This window comes from Lepus europaeus, chromosome 7 (assembly GCF_033115175.1).
Source record: "Lepus europaeus isolate LE1 chromosome 7, mLepTim1.pri, whole genome shotgun sequence".
NCBI lineage: Eukaryota > Metazoa > Chordata > Mammalia > Lagomorpha > Leporidae > Lepus > Lepus europaeus.
The window spans coordinates 110,479,088-110,499,029 of NC_084833.1; the positions used below are offsets into that span (position 1 = coordinate 110,479,088).

At 42.7% G+C, this 19,942-nt stretch overlaps 1 long non-coding RNA gene across 1 annotated transcript; it reads right to left on the reverse strand.

Annotated features, from left to right (window-relative positions):
* Window positions 1-12,049: 12,049 nt before the first annotated feature.
* Window positions 12,050-17,130, reverse strand: LOC133764717 (uncharacterized). The gene is made up of 4 exons (XR_009866466.1): window positions 17,053-17,130; window positions 16,314-16,559; window positions 15,052-15,117; window positions 12,050-12,369 (listed from the first exon to the last, which is right to left on the reverse strand). It is a non-coding gene; the product is annotated as an uncharacterized LOC133764717 (long non-coding RNA).
* Between the last annotated feature and the right edge of the window lie 2,812 nt (window positions 17,131-19,942).

Here is a 19,942-nt window from a genome sequence, read left to right on the forward strand (position 1 = left end):
TGGAAGAGGAGCAACCGGAACAGAATCCAGCTCCCCGACCAGGATTAGAACTCTGGGTGCTGGCGCCACAGGCAGTGGATTAGCCTATTGAGCTGTGGCAACAGCCGAAAAACTAGGAGATTGAAGAACATAAATAGTTTTTCTCTATTATTTTTCTAGCTATAAGAGAAAAGAATTACAAAGGGACAGTTCTTTAGAAAGATAATATGATAATATTATAAATAAGATTTGGCTTTTCAGATAAATCTTTAATAGATTTTAATTTCATTTTAAATAGACCAGTAGTCTCCAACATAGGATTGTGTGAAGGAACTCAAGGCAATTCATGAAAATGTTGGGGAAAAAAAAAACAAAAGCAAAAACAGAAATTTTCTTTCTATATTTTTGTCAGCTTTTTATTTGTATTTTCAAGTTTTTGCTTTTATACATTCTTATTTATTTGAAAAGCAAAGGGACAGACAGAGATCTTTCATCCACTGGTTCACGTCCAGAATGCCCCCAACAGCCAGGGCTAGGCCTGAGCAAAGCTAGGAGCTGAGAACTCCATCCAGTTTTCCATAAAGGTGGCAGGGACCCAACTACTCAAGTCATCACCTGTTCTCTCCTGGGGTGTGCGTCAGCAAAAAGCAGGCCAGCGCCATGGCTCAACAGGCTAATCCTCTGCCTTGCGGCGCGCGCCGGCACACCGGGTTCTAGTCCCAGTCGGGGCACCGGATTTTGTCCTGGTTGCCCCTCTTTCAGGCCAGCTCTCTGCTATGGCCCGGGAGTGCAGTGCAGGATGGCCCAAGTGCTTGGGCCCTGCACCCCATGGGAGACCAGGATAAGTACCTGGCTCCTGCCTTCAGATCAGCGCGGTGCGCCGGCAGCAGCGCGCCGGCCGCAGTGGCCATTGGAGGGTGAACCAACGGCAAAAAGGAAGACCTTTCTCTCTGTCTCTCTCTCACACTGTCCACTCTGCCTGTCAAAAAAAAAAAAAAAAAAGCAGGAATTGGAAACAGAGCCAGTACTCTTAGGCACCATGAGATGCGGGTATCCTACCTGCTGCTCCAAATGCCCACACCATATTCATATTTTTGTGTTTCTGGTTTAGGGCATGTTAAATATTAATATAGAAATAGATGCATTAGCCTTATAAAATGTATATACATGATCCAAAATTTGGGTCACTGTTGGCATGTGTAATCTGAGAAGTTTGAAAACTGTGCGCCAGACAATGAGAAAGAACTACAGATTCTCAAGCAAGAAGGTAATGTATAATCAGAGGGAAGATTTAGGAAGATTGAAAAAATTCTGAACATGGAGTTAGACATATGGAGATGCTGCAATAATTAGGAATGTCTGATCTCCTTTTCCATAGTTGTATTTCTAATTTCTATTTTCATGTCTTAGTGTATAGGTTAGAACTTCCTCTGAAAAATGTGAATTTTCATAAGTGTTAGTAAGCATCTTTGTTTTACTTCTGACTTTAATGAGAATGCTACTGGTCTGTCATCAAGAGGTATAGAATTAGTAGTCAGTTTACAATATATGTGACTTATTTGTACAGAAAGCACACTTTTTACTATTTTTCAAGAGAGTAAGTAAGAAAAAATAGGAATAATTCGAGAGAGCCTGGATGATTTTTTTCGACAGGCAAAGTGGACAGTGAGAGACAGACAGACAGACAGACAGACAGAAAGGTCTTCCTTTTCCGTTGGTTCACCCTCCAATGGCCGCTGCGGCCAGCGCACTGTGGCCGGCATACCACGCTGATCCAAAGCCAGGAGCCAGGTGCCTCTCCCGGTCTCCCATGCGGGTGCAGGGCCCAAGGACTTGGGCCATCCTCCTCTGCACTCCGGGCCACAGCAGAGAGCTGGACTGGAAGATGGGCAACCGGGACAGAATCCGGCGCCCCGACCGGGACTAGAACCCGGTGTGCCCGCACCACAGGCGGAGGATTAGCCTATTGAACTGCGGCGCTGGCCTGGTTGATTTCTTTAAAAAGTGTTATGTATTAATGGAAGGGAACAAGTGTATGCCAGGTGAATAAATTAAAAAACAAAACCTTATATGGTCCTTTCCTGGCAATTCTTTACATTACAAAAAAAAAAAAAAAAAGAATATTCCTATAATCTTCATACAGAAAAAATAAAAAGTTACTGAAGTATCTAACATCTCTGGAATTCTAAACACCCATACAATATCTGTAAGAATTGGAGAGAAAAATATTTTGAAAGAAAAGGTGTTATTACATCCTAAACACCTGTCACCATAACGCATGGCAAACAGCAGCCAAGGTAAGGCCAAGCGCCTCACCTAGGGCGAAAGCAGACCTAGGACCCCACCCTGCTGACAGCGGTGACTGAATATATGAGTTACACTCTGCCCATGAGAGTCCTCCCTGGATGGTTATCATCAAAGTTGGAATAAATAAACTCTTGACTCTCCAATCATGGAACCAGAATAATACAAACCTGGAATTGCTAATACTGGTGTTCCCAGCAAAATGGGGGAATGCCAGGTGTAATATAAAGAATCAGAGATTGTGAGAGAAGGAAGGAGGGTGGGAAGGAGGCAAAACAAAGAAAAGAGAAGTGGAGAAGAGGAAAAAGAAAAAGACAAGATCTTGACAATGGCTGAAGTCTCTTAGTCCCCACCTCAGCTTACTTGGAGCTTGTTTTTTCAATAAATCCCTTATTTTTAGTTTTTCTCCTGTTAGTTTTTTTTCTAAGCTGAATTGAGTTGTGCTTTTTCAGCTGCAAGCTACCTCATAGAGCATTGCTAACAAGATTAAATATTAAGAATAAGTGTCAGACCCTACATTGTGAAACTACCTAAGTAAAAATCAAGTAGTAAGTGTCTATCAACATAAGATGACTGATTAATTTTATTTTGTGTTGGGGCCGGCACTGTGGCGTAGTGGGTAAAGCCACCGTCTATGTTAGTGCTAGCATCCCATATGGGCACCAGTTCAAGTCCTGGCTGCTCCACTTCTGATTCAGCTCTCTGCTGTGGCCCGGGAAAGCAGTACAAGATAGCCCAGGCCCTTGGGCTCCTGTACCCTCATGGGAAGACCCGGAGGAAGCTCCTGGCTCCTGGCTTTGGATCAGTGCAACTCTGGCCATTGCAGCCAATTAAGGAGTGAACAGCCAGATAGAAGATCTCTCTCTCTCTCTCTCTCTCTCTCTCTCTCTCTCTCTCTCTCTCTCCTTTCCTCTCTGTGTAACTCTGACTTTCAAGTAAATAAATAAATCTTTAAAATTCTTTTTTTTTTATTTTGTGGTTTTTCCACTTCTCAGTACTACTTTTCCAAATATTACCCATGTAATCTGGGTTTAAAAGGCTATAAGCTTTTTCTTTTTATATATTCCATTTCTAATTTTTTCACATTTGCCGTGAGTTCCATAATAGTAACCGTGTTATACAGTGAAGTTGCTGATTTCCTGTGTGCCCTTTTGTGTCTTGAAGATTAATTAAGCAATGCTCCCTCCAAAGCTGCTGCTTTGGAAGGTTTGCTACAGTTCCCTGTGGTGCTGGGTTAGAGCTGGATTTGAAATCAGAAAGGAACAGCAAAGCAAAGATACCGCTTTCTTAAGGGAATTTCTTTCGGCGTCTGACCGCTAGTCTGAGATCATGGTAGGTCGGAGCATCCCCCACTCTGCAGAGCTGCAAGAATTACCCATGCCTCACTTACCTTAGTGTAAACAAAGGACAGGTAGGCAAGGTCCCTGAGAGGTAAGTTGGAGCCAGAGAAATGGAGGAAACCTGGTTTCTTGGACAGCCTTCAAAAACTTCTGCCTTAGGCTCTGTAAAGCAGGTAACACACTCCCGCCCCCAGCTCCCTGTGTAAACCACAACCCAGTGGAGCTAGTGTGGGGGCAGGAGTCACATTTTCTCTGTCCGCTACACCAGGTTATTTTTTCACGGTGGAGCAAGGCAGAGGCCAGACAGGGAGACACCGGACAAGAGGCGCAACACTGACACCTGTTACCAACAGAGAGAAACCACAGAGCGGATGGAGTCCAAAATCAAACATAGCTGTTTGCAAACAACTTTAGGGTTTGTTGTTACTTAATATCAAAGTTTACAAAATAAAGAAGCAGTTTTTCCGGGGTGAGCATTTTGACAGAGAATTTCCAAGTCAGCCAACTAGAGATTTCTTAATACACACATACTTTGTTATCTTCTACTTTTCACATTTTTATACTTAAAATTTTTGTATGTGGATGCAGGGTTGGGGGGGAATCAATAATATTTTTTACTCCTTGGTAGACAACTGCTGACTTATTTTCCTCTGACTCACCCTGCTTCCAAATAATGTGAATATAATCTGGTTTAAAAAAAGCTATCGTCTTACTATGAAATTGTTCTTAGGATGTATTCTCTTTCCAGCTGTTTATATTTGATTATGTCTTACAATAGCATTTACAATAAATTGTTCAATGAGTTTGTTTTAACTGGTTTCATTTTTCACTACATATTTCTTTTTCATTCTTTCATTCTTTTTAAATTATTTTATTGACATTTTTTGAATATGAAGAGAACAGATTTCGTGTGATCCTTAGATAGAATTCTAATAATATATTGGTACTTCCTTCCCTTTCTCCCTCCACACCCCTTTATTTCTTTTTCTTTTTTAATTGACTTTTTGAATTTTTTTAAAATATTTACTTATTTAGTTGAAAGGCAGAGCTACAGAGAGGCAGAGGGAGGGAGGGAGAGAAGATGAGAGGAAGGGAAGGAGAGAGGGGGATAAAGAGGGAGGGGGAGAGAGGGGGAGAAAGAGAGAGAGAGAGGTAAGTAGATAAGTCTCCAGGCTGGCACTGTGGCACAGTAGGTTAATCTTCTACCTGCAGCGCCAGCATCCCATTTGGGTACTGGTTCTAGTCCCAGCTGCTCCTCTTCCAATCCAGCTCTCTGTTATGGCCTGGGAAAGCAGTAGAAGGTGACCAAGTGCTCTCTCTCTGTCTCTCCCTCTCACTATCTGTAGCTCATCCTCTCAAATAAATAAATAAAGTCTATTAAAAAAATGAGAGAGAGAGAAGTCTTCCATCTGCTGGTTCACTCCCCAAATGGCCACACGTTTGGAGCTGCACCAACCTGAAGCCCAAAGCCAGGAGTTTTTTCCAGGTCTCCCACGCAAGTGCAGGGGCCCAAGGACTTGGGCCATCTTCTACTGCTTTCCCAGGCCACAGCAGAGAGCTGGATCAGAAGTGGAACATTCAGGTCTAGAACCAGCACCCATATGGGCTGCCAGCACCACAGGCAGTGGCCTTACTCACTACACCACAGTGCCAGCTAAGGCGCTACTGAACAGAATTCAACAAGCAAAAAATAAAAAGACCACTACTCAGCAGGAATATAGACAAGGAGTATAAACAATAATCAAATCCCAAGATGTCAATTTTACTCACGTACATTACATTTTATACAATATATATTCTATATATATAATTCTTCTTAGCTGAAATGTAGTTCAAATACAGTGCACAAATATTGTGTTCAGCTCCACTTCAAAAAATTTACTTCTGAAAATATCTGTTAGCATCACAAACTATGCAATCTTTGTCTAGGTGGTCTCTGGTCCCTCACGTCCCTTCCCCAACAATAGAAACCACTGCTTGGTGGAAAGCACTTGTCTGACCTCCATCATGAAATACTAGTCTGCTTGGTTTTGAAATTCATACAAATGCAATCATAAAATAGATAGTCCTTTGGTATCTGTATCTTGTCATTTCATATTATGTCTGCAAGATTCATCCATGCAGTTTTCATTCATTGCATGCAGATTTTTTGCAAGATTCGTTGCATGCAGTTTTAGTTTGTTCTCATAGATGTGCAGTATTCTACTACATGAATTTATGTTTCCACTTAACTAACGATAGATATTTAAGTTATTTCCAGTCTGGAGCTAAATGAACAGCCTTCTTTCTTCAAGGCAAAAGTCTCCAAAAAGCACGTGACTGAAATATTTTTTCTGCCCCAAACTCTACTACTTTTAGATACAATTGCAGTTGTACACTATAGGTATACACTGGAGCCGCAGTCAGGAAATGGCTTCTAAGTCAGTGGGCTAAGGGATAGTTGATGTGAGGGGCTGTGGGCAGAGATAAGGGTGAGCAAATGTGGAAATCCTAGATCTCATTCCCATCTCACTGTTCAATTCAACTAATTTTTATCCAATATTATTTACTAAGCATTATCTATATGTAAGGCACTGTGTTAAGATATTTGGGAAATGCAAGAATAAAGCCAGGACATGGTTCCGAACAAGGTCAAAATCCAGCTGGGATGGTTTGGGGTAACACAGAGTCCATAAATTGTCCTGACCTGTAGCTCAAGCTGGATCTACACTAGGAGTAGAGTCTTCTACAAGAGGAACCCACCTCTAGTCAGTTTCGTGAGAACAGATCAGGAACAAAGGCAGGGAAACACAGACAAATAATTAGAATGGAGATCGGTAATGGTATCAATATTAAACAAAAAAAAAAATAGAGTCCCTGCGTATTGCATACTCTGCTCAATCCTGCACTTCCTCTGAATAAACTACTAGGAGAACCTAGGGGAATTTTTAATCTGCCATAACATGGTGATCTAGCAAAAGATGGGGTGCTTGTTTTTATATCAGTTTCCAATCTGATGAAGAAAATTGTTTACCTACATCATGGAAACACATGATTTCCTGGAGCATGCAAAAAAAAATGAGTAAAACAAAAAACATTTATTCTTCCAAGAGTCTGCACAGGTCAATTTCCTTGTGACGTTGTTCTGGTGAAGTCTACCTCATCAGAGTGTCCCAAGGCATAAGCAATTCAAATTTGATGTCTGTGTTCAGACACAGGGACAGGAAAAGCACTTCTGGCAAAATTTACCAATTGCTCCTTGAGAAAAGTAAACTTGGCAGATCTGATCTTTCTAGGCATTAAACAGATAGGATCCTCATTACAGTAAGTAGTCCTCATGACTCAGCAGCCTGTGGTAAGGCAGATGAGAAGCTACCCACAGTCATTTAAGGCAACACCCTGACCCAGGCAGCACTCTCTGTACTCACCACGATAAATGGCTGCTTGGTCCCACTCCCACTGCCTCTAGGATAAAGACCCACAATCCTCCTGTGGGCCTGTGGGCCTTCCTTGTCCCAAGCTTATACTTCCTGTAACAGGAGGCTATTCCTACTCTCTTCTCCACACATAGCAATACTTGCTCCACATCTTCCTTGTAGTAACGGGTATGATAGTAGCTCCGAGAGAATATTTCTGAAAAGGCTGGATTCTGCAATAAAAGTGTTGCCATTGTCTATTGAAAATACAAACAAGTCCTAAAATCATGATAGATGTCTCATAGCCATTTCTCTCACCTCCTATCAAATAAGATCTGCCCCATATCTCCTCCAGAGCTCTTTTCTTCTCCTCTTCCCACACTCTCCTCCTAGACTGGATTGATTTTTCTACCTGAGCTTTAGGTGGATACCAGAGCCTCTTTCCTGGTATTCCTGCCTCCAACCTCTCCCTATATCCATCCCGCATGCATATTCCACATTACTTTTCTTATGGTCTTTTTCCCCCTAGGTATGCTTCTAGAAGAAAAAGTAGGAAACATATGAAGAAGACAACATAAAATATGTTCAAGCCTGTGGAATAGGCAAGATTTTTAAAGCTGAAACGAAAAAGAAAAAAATTATATGTTGAACTATATTAAAATCAAGTTCTGTTCATGAAAAAAAGCATTAAAAGAATGACAAAGCAACCTAGAATGACATAAATTTATAGAATGTGTATGTGACACAGGGATAATAATCAGAATATGTAGCCGGCGCAGCGGCTCAACAGGCTAATCCTCTACCTTGCGGCACCGGCACACCGGGTTCTAGTCCCAGTCGGGGCGCTGGATTCTGTCCCGGTTGCCCCTCTTCCAGGCCAGCTCTCTGCTGTGGCCAGGGAATGCAGTGGAGGATGGCCCAAGTGCTTGGGCCCTGCACCCGCATGGGAGACCAGGAGAAGTACCTGGCTCCTGCCATCGGATCAGCACGGTGCGCCGGCCGCAGCGCGACAGCCACGGCAGCCATTGGAGGGTGAACCAACGTCAAAGGAAGATCTTTCTCTCTGTCTCTCTCTCACTGTCCACTCTGCCTGTCAAAAAAAAAAATCAGAATATGTAATTAATACCTCAAAAAAAAAAGAGAAATAATTTAGATGTCCAAAAGAAGAAAGGACCAAAATTTAAACAGGCATTTCATGAAAGAAGTTATCCAAATGATACTAATTTACTAATTTATGAAAACCTACTTATCTTCATAAGTCATCAGGAAAATAAACCTGAAAACTACGATGAATTTCTATTCTGTACCCTTTCAGAAAGGCTAAATTAAAAAGACAGTTAATACCAAGTAGTGGTATAAAAATGAAATAAGTGGAACTCTGAAATCTACTGACATGAGTGCTACTTGGGGAAACCTGTTTGCCAACATTAACAAAAGTTGCTTGGAAATTCCAGCCCTCCCCACACACTTAAGAAAAATGTTGACATTTTTCTACATGTACAAGAAAGTCCATTTATTTACTTATTTGAAAGATAGAGTTACAAAGAGAGAAAGAAGAGAAAGAGAAAGAGAGAGAGCCCCTCAAACTGTTGGTTGAGTCTTCAGATGGCCACAATAGCCAGGAGATTCATCTAGCTACATGAATCAGCAACCTATGGGATGCCAGTGTTGCAGGCAATAGCCCAACCCAGTATGCCACAATGCCAGCCCTAAAAAAAAATCCATTTATTCAGCATTATTTGTAGTAGTCAAATCCTAAAAACAACCCAAACATCTGCCAAGAGCACAATAGATGAACACAGTGTGGTATAAACATAAATAGTGAACATTGGTAGGTAACAAATATGAATATAGCACATGCAACAACTATGGAACATTAGTGGATAATAAATATGAATACAGAATATGCAGCATCACAGGTGAATCTTAGAAAAGTGTTGTTGAATACGAGTGATCAGCACATGAAGAATAAATTATTATATTATGTATTGCATCTATATAAGGGACAAAGCAGACAGATCCGACCTTTAATGCTTGTATTCAGAACAGTGGTGTCCCTTCAGGGAGATATTGACCACTCGGGGTCAGAAGGGTGGATTCTAGAACGCTGATGATGTGCTGTTGGGTGCTAGATGCATGGATTTGTTCACATGATAAAAATCCATCAGATTCTATGCCTACGAGTTTTGCCTTTTTCTACCTAGAGTTTACACTTTAGTAAAAAGTTTACCGAAAAAAATTGTTTTCCTACTACTACTCAGTAATGTGATTTGATTTCTCATGACCTACCAAACCAAGGCTCCTGTTCACACACACACACACACACACATAGAGGAAAGAAAGAAATCCTAATGGGATTAGAAAAATGAAAAAGTAGTCCGGAGCCAGAGATTACATCAGATTCTAGGAAGGCTAGGGAATGATGGGAAAATATTGCAAGGAAGAACATTCCTAATTCAAGTCATCTTGAGGACACCCATCCATCTTCTTGATGCTAAATTTCTTGCCATGGGCTAAATGTGAAATTTAAAGAAACCCTTCACATGCATCTGCCACTTAACAATGTACATTTAGGGGGAAAACAGTCACAGAGGTGGAATTTTTGGCATCAAAGTAGCCAGTTACCCAGCAGAGTAACCAGAGTTGCCCCATTTCTTTGCATCTGGAAATATCCACTGGGTCCTAGTCAAACCCGCCAGGAACAACCTGACCCAGAATGTCTGACCAGAGGGAAATCAGATCAAAGCGCTCTTCCAAGTGGAGGATGGCCCAAGTGCTTGGGCCCTGCACCCGCATGGGAGACCAGGAGAAGCACCTGGCTCCTGCCTTCGGATCAGCGCTGTGCGCCGGCTGCAGCGCGCCGGCCGCGGCGGCCATTGGAGTGTGAACCAACAGCAAAGGAAGACCTTTCTCTCTGTCTCTCTCTCACACTGTCCACTCTGCCTGTCAAAAAATAAATAAATAAATAAATACTCTTCCATCCTGCATGCCTTTAAATAATATTATAGGATTAAAAGCCCTACAAAAAGCATAATTCAATTAACTGATTCCTCTTTCTGTTTTCCAAATGCAACAATGAGAATGGACTCATAAGTTCCTAGGACAAGGGTACACCACTTCATTTGGTTTGGGATGTGAATTCTTTTTATGAGATTCTTTTATGCTGGTAAAAACTTTCATGATCATTTTTAGCTGTGGGAAAGTCTTAGAACCTGGTCAACACACTTGCCCATCATCCACAGAGGGAAATTAGTAGCAACAGAGATAGACATGCTGTCCAAAGATGATGGGAGGGGAGTAAATAATATGACAAATAGAAGATCCCTTTCCTCATCTCCTGGTTTTATCAGAATCCATAATTTTCTACTGCCCCCACCCCAAACCAGGCAACACACTGAGCCCCAGTGAGCGTGGCCAGCAGCCCCTCTGCAGAGACCTGCTGGATATTTTCCTGCTGTGCTTTGGAAAACAGTCATCGCTGTTGCTTCCTCTTACTCATGAAACGTTCCTGTGCTGAGTATCACAGTCTTGGAGCTTGGGGCTGTAAAACCCAAACTTATTTCATTTTCCATTCAGTTTCACGCAAACAAAGAAACAAACAAAAACTTCTAACTCCTTTTTGTCCAAATGCATAAGCAAAAAGGTAAAGGGAGCAGAAGAGAGGCTCAGAATTCCCACGCCTTCCTGGGCCCTCCTCCCCTGGCAGCCTCTGGGAGATATGGAACCCGGAGACTGGGCTCCTTAAAGCCCGACGTGGAAACAAGCAACAACTGCCTGGCAGGTGTGCTCACTGCAGGGCTTCAGGGGTCTCCTTCCCAACTCCCAGGGCGCCAGCATTTCTTTAAGTGATCAGCTGGAGACAATTGAGGCCAATAGCTCCGGAACTATTTGAAAACACACCAAAGTCTCGTCTTCTCTAGGAATGTTACCTATGCTCAGAGTGCTGTTCTTAATGTCAGAGGAGGAGGAAACCAAATTCTAGATTTTCTGAATTACAAATGAGGACGGCCTGGGAGACAGCCATGCTGTCCTCAGGGCCAAAGCAAATCCGCACCGCTAACAATCTAGTCGGGAACTTTCTGTTAGGTGATCTGTGTTTCTTGCAAAAGCAGAGATCACAGCTCTCAAAGGGAGGAGTGAGAGCTCTCCAGCCCCTCCAAAGATAGGTGAAGAACAATATGGTTTCCAATGGCCAAGGCAGGGATGCCTGGAGCAAAACTCAATAGGGTAGAGGTCAATTCTTGCTGAACCTGCCCCCCGAACTCATTCTCACTGAGAGGTTAGGAATCAAGGTGCCATCTTTGTCAGGAGGATTTGAAGGTCAAAAGAGAAGCAGGAAAAATGACTAACACTGTACACAAAGAAATGAATGGGGAGCACCTTCTGCCCAGCCAAACCCAAATGGGCTGAACATGGATGTGTAGGAACATTGTGAATGGTACCACATACACCCATCTAGTGCCTACTCACTCTCCCTCCTGCCTCGTCATCAGAATATATACTTATGAGAAATAAATGGATGCAAATCATAAAAATGTGCTGCCTACATAACTCTTCTTGTTTTCAGTAGGAGCCAGCATATGGTTGAGGAGCATGCATGTCAAATATTGTTCGAGCAGGCATGTTGGCAGTGTGTGTGCTTGTGTGTGGGCAGTGGCAAGGAAGAGAGAAACAGAAGTAACCTTGGTTAGGAAAAGAGCTGAAGGACCTCTGACATCTAAACTATAGGAGCACTTTGACTGGAAACGGTGCTGGGCCTTGAGCCATTTGGTTCTCTGCTGAGTGAGAGGATTTCAGCCAGAACAACAGATTGCCAGAGAAGTGTGCAATCCTCTGGAGCTTATAGTGTGTCCTAACTTTGTGGAGAGCACATTAGGCTGGAGAAAAGCTAACTCTCCCGAGAGTTGAAAGTCTTACAATTTCTAATCATTTTCTAGATTTTCCCCAAAAAGCAAGGAAATTCATTTCTGACTACCAAAAATTATATAAACCAGGCAGAATTTTATTCATATAGTAATTTTACTCCTTATTTCTTTGATTTTTTTCTTCCTGTTCTCACCCTACCTTCCTTCCCCCTTATCCATGGAGATCTCACCTAAAGAGAATCATGGAACTTCTCAGAATATGCTGCCAGTTTGCATAAACATGGGGTCTGACCCAGGAAAAGCAAGAGGACAACCACCTCTCTGTGGGCTTGGGTCTGTGAGGTTGCCTTTTCTTCTTCTGTAGTTGGCCTGCAATTAGCATAAACTACAAAGTCCCCAGCAATGCGTTACTGCGGTCTTGTTGTTCACATTCCGTGGTTTCCCAGTACGCTTAGAGGTGACCAGGCTGTTTCCTCCTCATTGATCCTTTTTTGGAAAAAAAGGAAAAAAGAAGCAAAACAAAAACTAATATCACTAGTAGTTACAAAAGATTAATTAACAACACTAGCATGTAGTTGGGAAGAAATACACATACACCGAAATACACACACACACACACATACCTCTTCTCCACACAGCCCTTTATATATTTAGACATCAAATACACTAATTCTCATCTATAGTAACCACTGATTAATCTATTCCAGACTTTCCCCAAGTGGATGTAGTAATTACAAACAGATCTCCTACTTCGGGATTGGACCTCCTCAATGGTCCCTGTTTCTGAGGTTTTTCAGTAACGTCATCAGGTATCATAATCCTGGCAATATCTCTTCCATTATAGGTTTTATTCCTCTGAAAGGAGGTAGTTTTATAGCCCAAGGCTGGCTGGCTCTCTGTGCTCTCTCCCCCTGCCCCTGCAGGGTGCAACACATCATCTAAACTTTGCCTTCTTTCTTTGAAAGAAAAAGTTTGCTCTTTTTCACCATTCAAGTGCAACAAGACTCATAGACCCATAGTGTGTATCCATATCAACAATACCACAGAAGTCCATCTCATCTCTTGCAATCAGGAAAACTTCATTTCCCTTTATAGCAAAGACCTTTTAAAAAAAGATTTATTTTATTTATTTGAAAGACAGAGTTACAGAGAGAGGTAGAGACAGAGAGAGAGGTCTTCCATCCATTGGTTAACTCCCAAAATGGCCACAATGGCCGGAGCTGCGCCGATCCAAAGCCAAGAGTTTCCTTTGGGTCTCCCACGTGGGTGCAGGAGTCCAAGAACTTGGGCCATCTTCCACTGCTTTCCCAGGCCACAGCAGAGAGCTGGATCAGAAGGGGAACAGCCGGGATCAGAACCGGCGCCCATATGGGATGATGGTACTTCAGGCCAGGGCTTTAACCCATTGTGCCACAGCGCCGGCCCCAGCAAAGATCCTTTCCCTTCAGCCAGACTACCTAAGGCTTCCACTGCCTACATGCTGATGAATCGAAAAACAATGACATCCTTAGTAATGTGCTCTAACACAAGACAATTTAAATTGTCCTTCTTTTCCTATCATTTCTCAGAATTGGTAGTGAGTAGGGTGTACAATAACACAGGTGTCTATAGCATTGCCTCATCTAAAACTGCCAACATAATGGTGCCCAGGCTCGAGAGATCTGGCTGCCTTAACTCCTTCAAAGCCCTTTCCTGGAAGCTCTGCCCAAGTTGCCTACAGTCATGGGCTTTGCTCAACTTGCCAGGACTAAGGTATTCTAATTTTGCTAACAAAATGTGATACCAAACACACTTTTCTTGTCTTTCTTGGAGACTCATCTGCTTTTTGTTTGTTTTTCCCAGTTACAAATGAAAGGAACTGAACCAAAGACCCAGCAGACTTCTTTTGCTAGTACGAGATTGCTAGGTTTGAATTGTGACTCTCCCACTTAGGACCTGAGTAGCTCACACAAGTGGCTTGAGCCACCCTTGCTTACTTTTCTTATTGTAACCGTTTCATCCCAGGGTAAACACTGGAGGAAGCAGATATAAAGATGCTATGCCCATTATGAGCTTCTCTCATTAAGAGAAGGAGGCCAATTCCCTCCTCTTGGAATATGGTTTGGCCTTATCGACTTGCCCAACCAATAGACCTCTGAGGCTGGTCATAAGAAGTCTTTCAACTTTAACCTGATCTGCTTGGAACAGTGGCTCTGAAAGTCCTAAGCAACCATGTAAGAAGTTCAATTAATTTGAGACCACCACGCTGGAGAGACCCTGAAATGACATAGAGAAAAACAGCCCCATCTGTTCCAGCCCCCAGCTATACATATCATCCTACAGGAATTCCCCTAACATAGAGCAGGGGCTAGACCTGTGTGATCCCACCAAGCTCCGGCCAGATTGCAGTTTCATGAGCCAAATTAATGATTTCATGACTTTTATTTTATTTACTGATTTGTTTGTAAGATAGTTACAGAGAGAGACAAAGAGAGGTACAGAGAGACAGAATCGTCCATCACTCCCCAAATGGCCACAATGGCCAGGGCTGGGCCAGTCATAAGCTAGGAGTCAGGAGCCAGGAGCTTCACCCAGGTCTCCCATGGAGAGTGGCAGGAACCCAAGCACTCGGACTTCTTTCTGCTGCTTTCCCGGGCACATTGGCAGGCAGCTGGATCGGAAGTGGAACAGTGGACACTAAACATAGGGAATCCAGCATCAAAGATGGTGGATGAACCTGTTGTACCATAATGCTGGCCCCAATTGTCATGATTTTAAGTCACCTAGTTTGAGGGTGGTTTGTCATGCCACAAGAGACTAACACAGCACCTACATAAGATCCTGAGGAGTAGATGGGCCTAACTCATCTTTACGTCCCCCACGAGTGTTGACTTTAGTTTCACATGTGTCTGTTCATTCTTTATTGCCAAATAAATGTACCTGTCAGTAGAAAGGAGCTGAAAATTGAGTCTGGCACTTACCCAAAATAGTTCCAAGCCCAGTGAAAGCCTTCCTGCCTAAGGCTCTACTGATTTGAACTCCCATTTGGAGTAGTGCCATTCTAGTTCTTAGCTAGAATTGTTCAAGCCCCCTGGAGAGCTGCAGAGACACAAACATACCCATAGGGAAAAGCTCAAGGAGACACTGATGAGTGAAGCCATCAGGAGAACACATATGGAGAGCATTTACCTTAATAGGATTTGCCTGCGTGAGGATGAAGTATGCCAGCATAGCCATGGACCTGTATTTTAATTTCTGAAATTAAAAGAAACAGAGTCAGTGACTTCTGTACCATGCATAGTATTTCTAGCCAAAAGCCTAGCAGCCTGATGCACAACTTCCATGTAGTTGCCTTAATAAAACACAGATATGAACAGCACTGATGATCTCGGGTGCGAAAAGTGAGCAGAAAAGTGCTGCACCTACATCGCTTGAGCTTGCTGGGAGAGTTTACACCTCCTTGAGAGCTCAGCTGGGACACCAGACACTTTGAATGGATGTATGGATGTGTGGTTTTTCCTTCACTTTCTTTTTAATTTTTTTTTCCAAAGAACTTGATCGAATTTCACACTGGGGAAAGAAGAACAGAGAACTTTCCCAAGAAACGAGTGACTTTTTATAAATTATAGTTACAAAGGGAAATCAGTGCAAGGCCACTTTCTTTACGTGAACAGGACGTCTTCCATACGCTCTCATTTCCCAGCTCAGCTCAGAAGTTACACACAAGTCCTGGCTTCCAAATGTGCACAACGGCACATCGGCCAAGCAGTGTTAAACAGCTAGACAAAGAAGGTGAAACCCAAACCTTTCTCCTCTTTTCCTGAAAATCCTCTTAAATGGTGCTGTTTTATTCAACTAGAACCTATCTTTAAACAAATTCTGAAAAGGAAGTCCTATAGATAAACAAGGTGAAATGCAGAGACGTTCTTGTTGGAAGGCAGACAGGATGGGGTGGGCTAGGGGGCTGTGGTCACCCTGTGACCACATCTTTAGAAGAACATAAAATAACGGGCCTATGCCCACCCTCTCATTTTACAAATTAAGAAATTAAGACCTACATAAGTTTCATGTGGCTCCAAATTCCCACAGCTAAGTCAATGGCATTGCCAAAACGAGGACCCAGGACTTCCTAAACCTGGAGTAGGTTTTCTAAATCCACTCTTGATAAACCCTGAGCTGGCCACACAACCTTCTGGCAGTGGACAAGTCACACAATGTGCACAGGATTCACCTGCACAGCAAGGGAAGCTGGCTGGTATGCACCTGAGGGCAGGTACCCCATACGCTCAGCAACCACCTCAGCCAGCCAGCCTAGACTTAGCAAGGGACACCTGCAGGCAGCACCAGCCAACTAAGATCACTCAGGGACATTACTCTCCTAATAGGAGACAGAAAAATGACACCTTCTAGTCTGAAAAAAAAACATTTTATTCTTCTCTCTGAAATCTTACCCTCTGGACTCTAGATTCAGTATTAGATTGAGTCTTGCTTCACAATAACACTTTTCCATAAAGCACCCAATCTTTGACTTTCTAAATTTTTCTCTTAAGTGCAATTCACCACCATCGACATTCACATGTGTGTGACTACACAGGCTGGTTGAACTGAAGCAAGCACGGGTAGGCTACTCAATACTGAGCACAGTAGTTTGCTCACAACACACATCCTTTCCACACTCTCATCAGCATCCCGGTTTCCTTAAAGAAAAAACAAGAGTTAAATTATTTAGAAAATTAACTGTAACCTCAATTCCAATCCCCAATACAGATATGTAAAGAATATATTCTTAGTAATAAAAAGCAGGCAGACATGAAGACTCAGAAATGTTAAGTCAGACTCTAAGCAGAGGCACAGGCATCTGACAGAGTGCTCAGGACACCCATATCCCATGTTGGAGCACCTGGTTCAAGTCCCAGATCCTGTCTGGCTCCCTGCTAATGTGTACCCTGGGAGGCAACAGAGAGGGGCTCAAATACTTGGGTCCTGTCACTCAAGTGGGAGAGCCAGATTAAGTTCTAGGCTCCTGGCTTCAACCTGGTCCAGCCTTGGCTGATAAGGGCATTTGGGAAGTGACCTAGCAGATGGAAGATTCTCTCTCTCTCTCTCTCTCTCTCTCTCTCTCCCAAATAAAGTGAAAAGAAAGAAAGAACCCAAGGACATTTTAAAGGATCCACACCACCCAAACCTCACCTTCCTCATTCTTCATGAGTTTCATCAGTGTGTTTCTGCTGCCAGTTGGCCAGAACATTAAGCCTCACCAGTCCAAACATTTGAGCAATTCTGGAGTTTTCAGCTACATTTCTCCAGGCAGCCAAGTATCCACCCACCATACACCATACCCCAGACATGACTTCAGAAAATGTTCTCTCCATTCCCAGTCTTTGAACAATCTGATGCTGATTATAGTAACCTCCACCTACCATGTAAATGATTGGGCAGTGTTGTAGAAGATTTATCAAATCAGCAACTTAGCATTTTAAGGTGCACTTAGGATATAAGATGGAAAGCAATGCAAAAGCTAACATATTTGAGTGGAAATAATTTTTATGAATAGGGAGTAAAAGAAGAATCTTGCAGCTCCAGTGAAACATGAACTCAGGTTTAACTAAACGGAATGAGCCTCCTCAGTCTCTGCCTTAGTCACTATCCAACATCAGGACTGAGCAGGTGCGCTGGGAAATCCGACCAGGTGAGTTCAAGTTCTGGCTCCACCCCATTACTTCTGGGGCCTTAGACAAATTAAACCTGTCTGTACCTCATAGAATGAAGATGAGGACTAACATGAATTAATAGCAGTGTCTGACTCAGAGTAAGATCAAAATAACTATTAGCTGTTAATTATTTCCTCAGGTTTGTTGTATCATAGGGATTTGAGGGTTAAGTGGTGTTAGTATGTAAATCACAATATATGATATTAAAAGTGCTCAGCAGTTTTCCTCCTTCTCCTCTTCCTTCTCCTTCAATTGTATTTACAATCACAGATGTTTCATAAGGACATTTTGGTCAGTAATGTGCCACATACAAGGTAGTGGTCCCATAAGATTGTATCCCCTGGTGAGAATGTAGCCATACCAGTTTGCGTAAGTACACTCTACGATGTTTACACATGACAAAATTTCCTACAGACAGTTCGCAGAATGCATCCCCATCATTCAGTGACACATGCCTGTACAATTATAATCAAATCATAGACATTTAAAAATGAAAAGAATTTTAAAATTCAACCACACTGCAACTCTTGAAAACCAAAGCCTGGAGAAGGGAAATAAATTGCCCATGGTCATAAAACTAAAAGTTCATCCGTTCATGTAAACATTCAACAAGTATTTTTGCACACGAGCCAGTCAAATCAGTCAGCCCACATCTTAATCTTTATCCTGCCACTATAACAAAATGCCAGAGATGGGGTAATACATGAATACCAGAAGCTGATCAGCTAACAGTTCTGGAGGCTTGGCAGTCCAAGGCCAAGGTGTCAGCACACGCTGAGGGCCTTCTTGTTGGGTCATAACACACCAGAGAAGCTCTCGAGATGGGACGGAATAAGTGTGCTCACTCATCTGTCTTATGAAATCACCGATGCCATCACGCCCTGGCCCCCCACGATTTCATCTCATCCTAGTAACCTCCCAAAGGTCCCGCCTTCATATGCCATGAGCATACGAACCTGGGAGTGGAGTCTCCAACACATGAACTTTTGGAAGATACATTCAAACCATAGCACCCCAGTTTGAGGTATCATATACAATGGGCAATACAATGGACAAACATCGTGGGATCTTAATCCTGGTCTTGGTTCGCTATGGTGCTTACGGTGTGAAGCTGAATCCACCAGCTATCAACCATAAGTGTCTTTAACTAGATTTATTCTTTAAAAAAATTGAGAGGCAGAGACACACAGAGAGAGAGCTTCCATACACTTACTGACTCCCCAAATGCTCAGGATCGGACCAGGTCCGGATCCAGGAACTGGAAACACAATCCATGTCTCCCATGTGGAAGGCAGGCGCCCAACTACTTAACTCACCACTACAGCCTCCCAAGGTCTGCGTTGGCAGGAAGCTGCAGTCAGGAGTTGGAGCCAAGAATAGAACCCAAGCACTCTGATGCAGGATGTGGGCATCTTAGTCACTAGGCTGAACACCTGTTCTGTATGTTTATCTTATTGGAAAAACAACTTCAGCTCCCTGTGCTGTAGTTACTTCAAAGGAAAGTGAGAAAGTTGTTTCAAAGGCGCTCCCAGATATGTTATACAACTGTTCTATCCTTGCCTTTGTCTCTCACTTGCTTATCTAACCCTTGCTCCTTTAGAGCACACACTGTGCTTCCCAAAGATCTACGTCTCCCAGAGAGAGTGCATTAACACCTGTTGATAATCTACAAGATATGATCAAATGAGTTTCTGTTTCTGAAGTTAGACAAGTTGAGATGGTAAGAAAATACAATCATGCCTCCCATTTCTCAAGCAAACACCACTATGTTCTGAAACACTTTATTAATCCTAAAGCACTTGGCTCATTCGGTGACACTGCTACAAGGAGAGATCAGTCACTTGGACAGAGGGTGATAAGAACACAGGCCTTGTAGTGTTCAAGGCAAACAGAACATATGATCATCTCTTAATGTCCGCAGTTGGTTGTTTCAGGATCCCTGCCCCGTCCTCTGTAGACACGCAAGTCGACGGATGGATGCTCCCTTACATAAAATGGTATCACATTTGCATATAACTTACATGTATCTCCCCATATACTTTAAGTCATGTCTAGATTACCTAGAATAGCTAATAAAATGTAAATCCTATGTAAATAGTTGCTATCCTGTCTTGTTTAGGTAATATGACAAGTGGAAAGCTCTGTATTTGTTCAATACAGGTGTAATTTTTCCCCCAAATATGTTCTAACCATGGCTTGTTGTATCCATGGATGCAGATCCCGTGGGTACAGAGGACTAACTATAGTGAAAGTACCACCACTTTATAGACACTTGTTTTAAAACAACCTGGCACTTTATTGAACAAAAAGGCAGCAATACTTTCAGACAGGCCTGGAATCATAATAGCCAATATGTATATTAAATATTT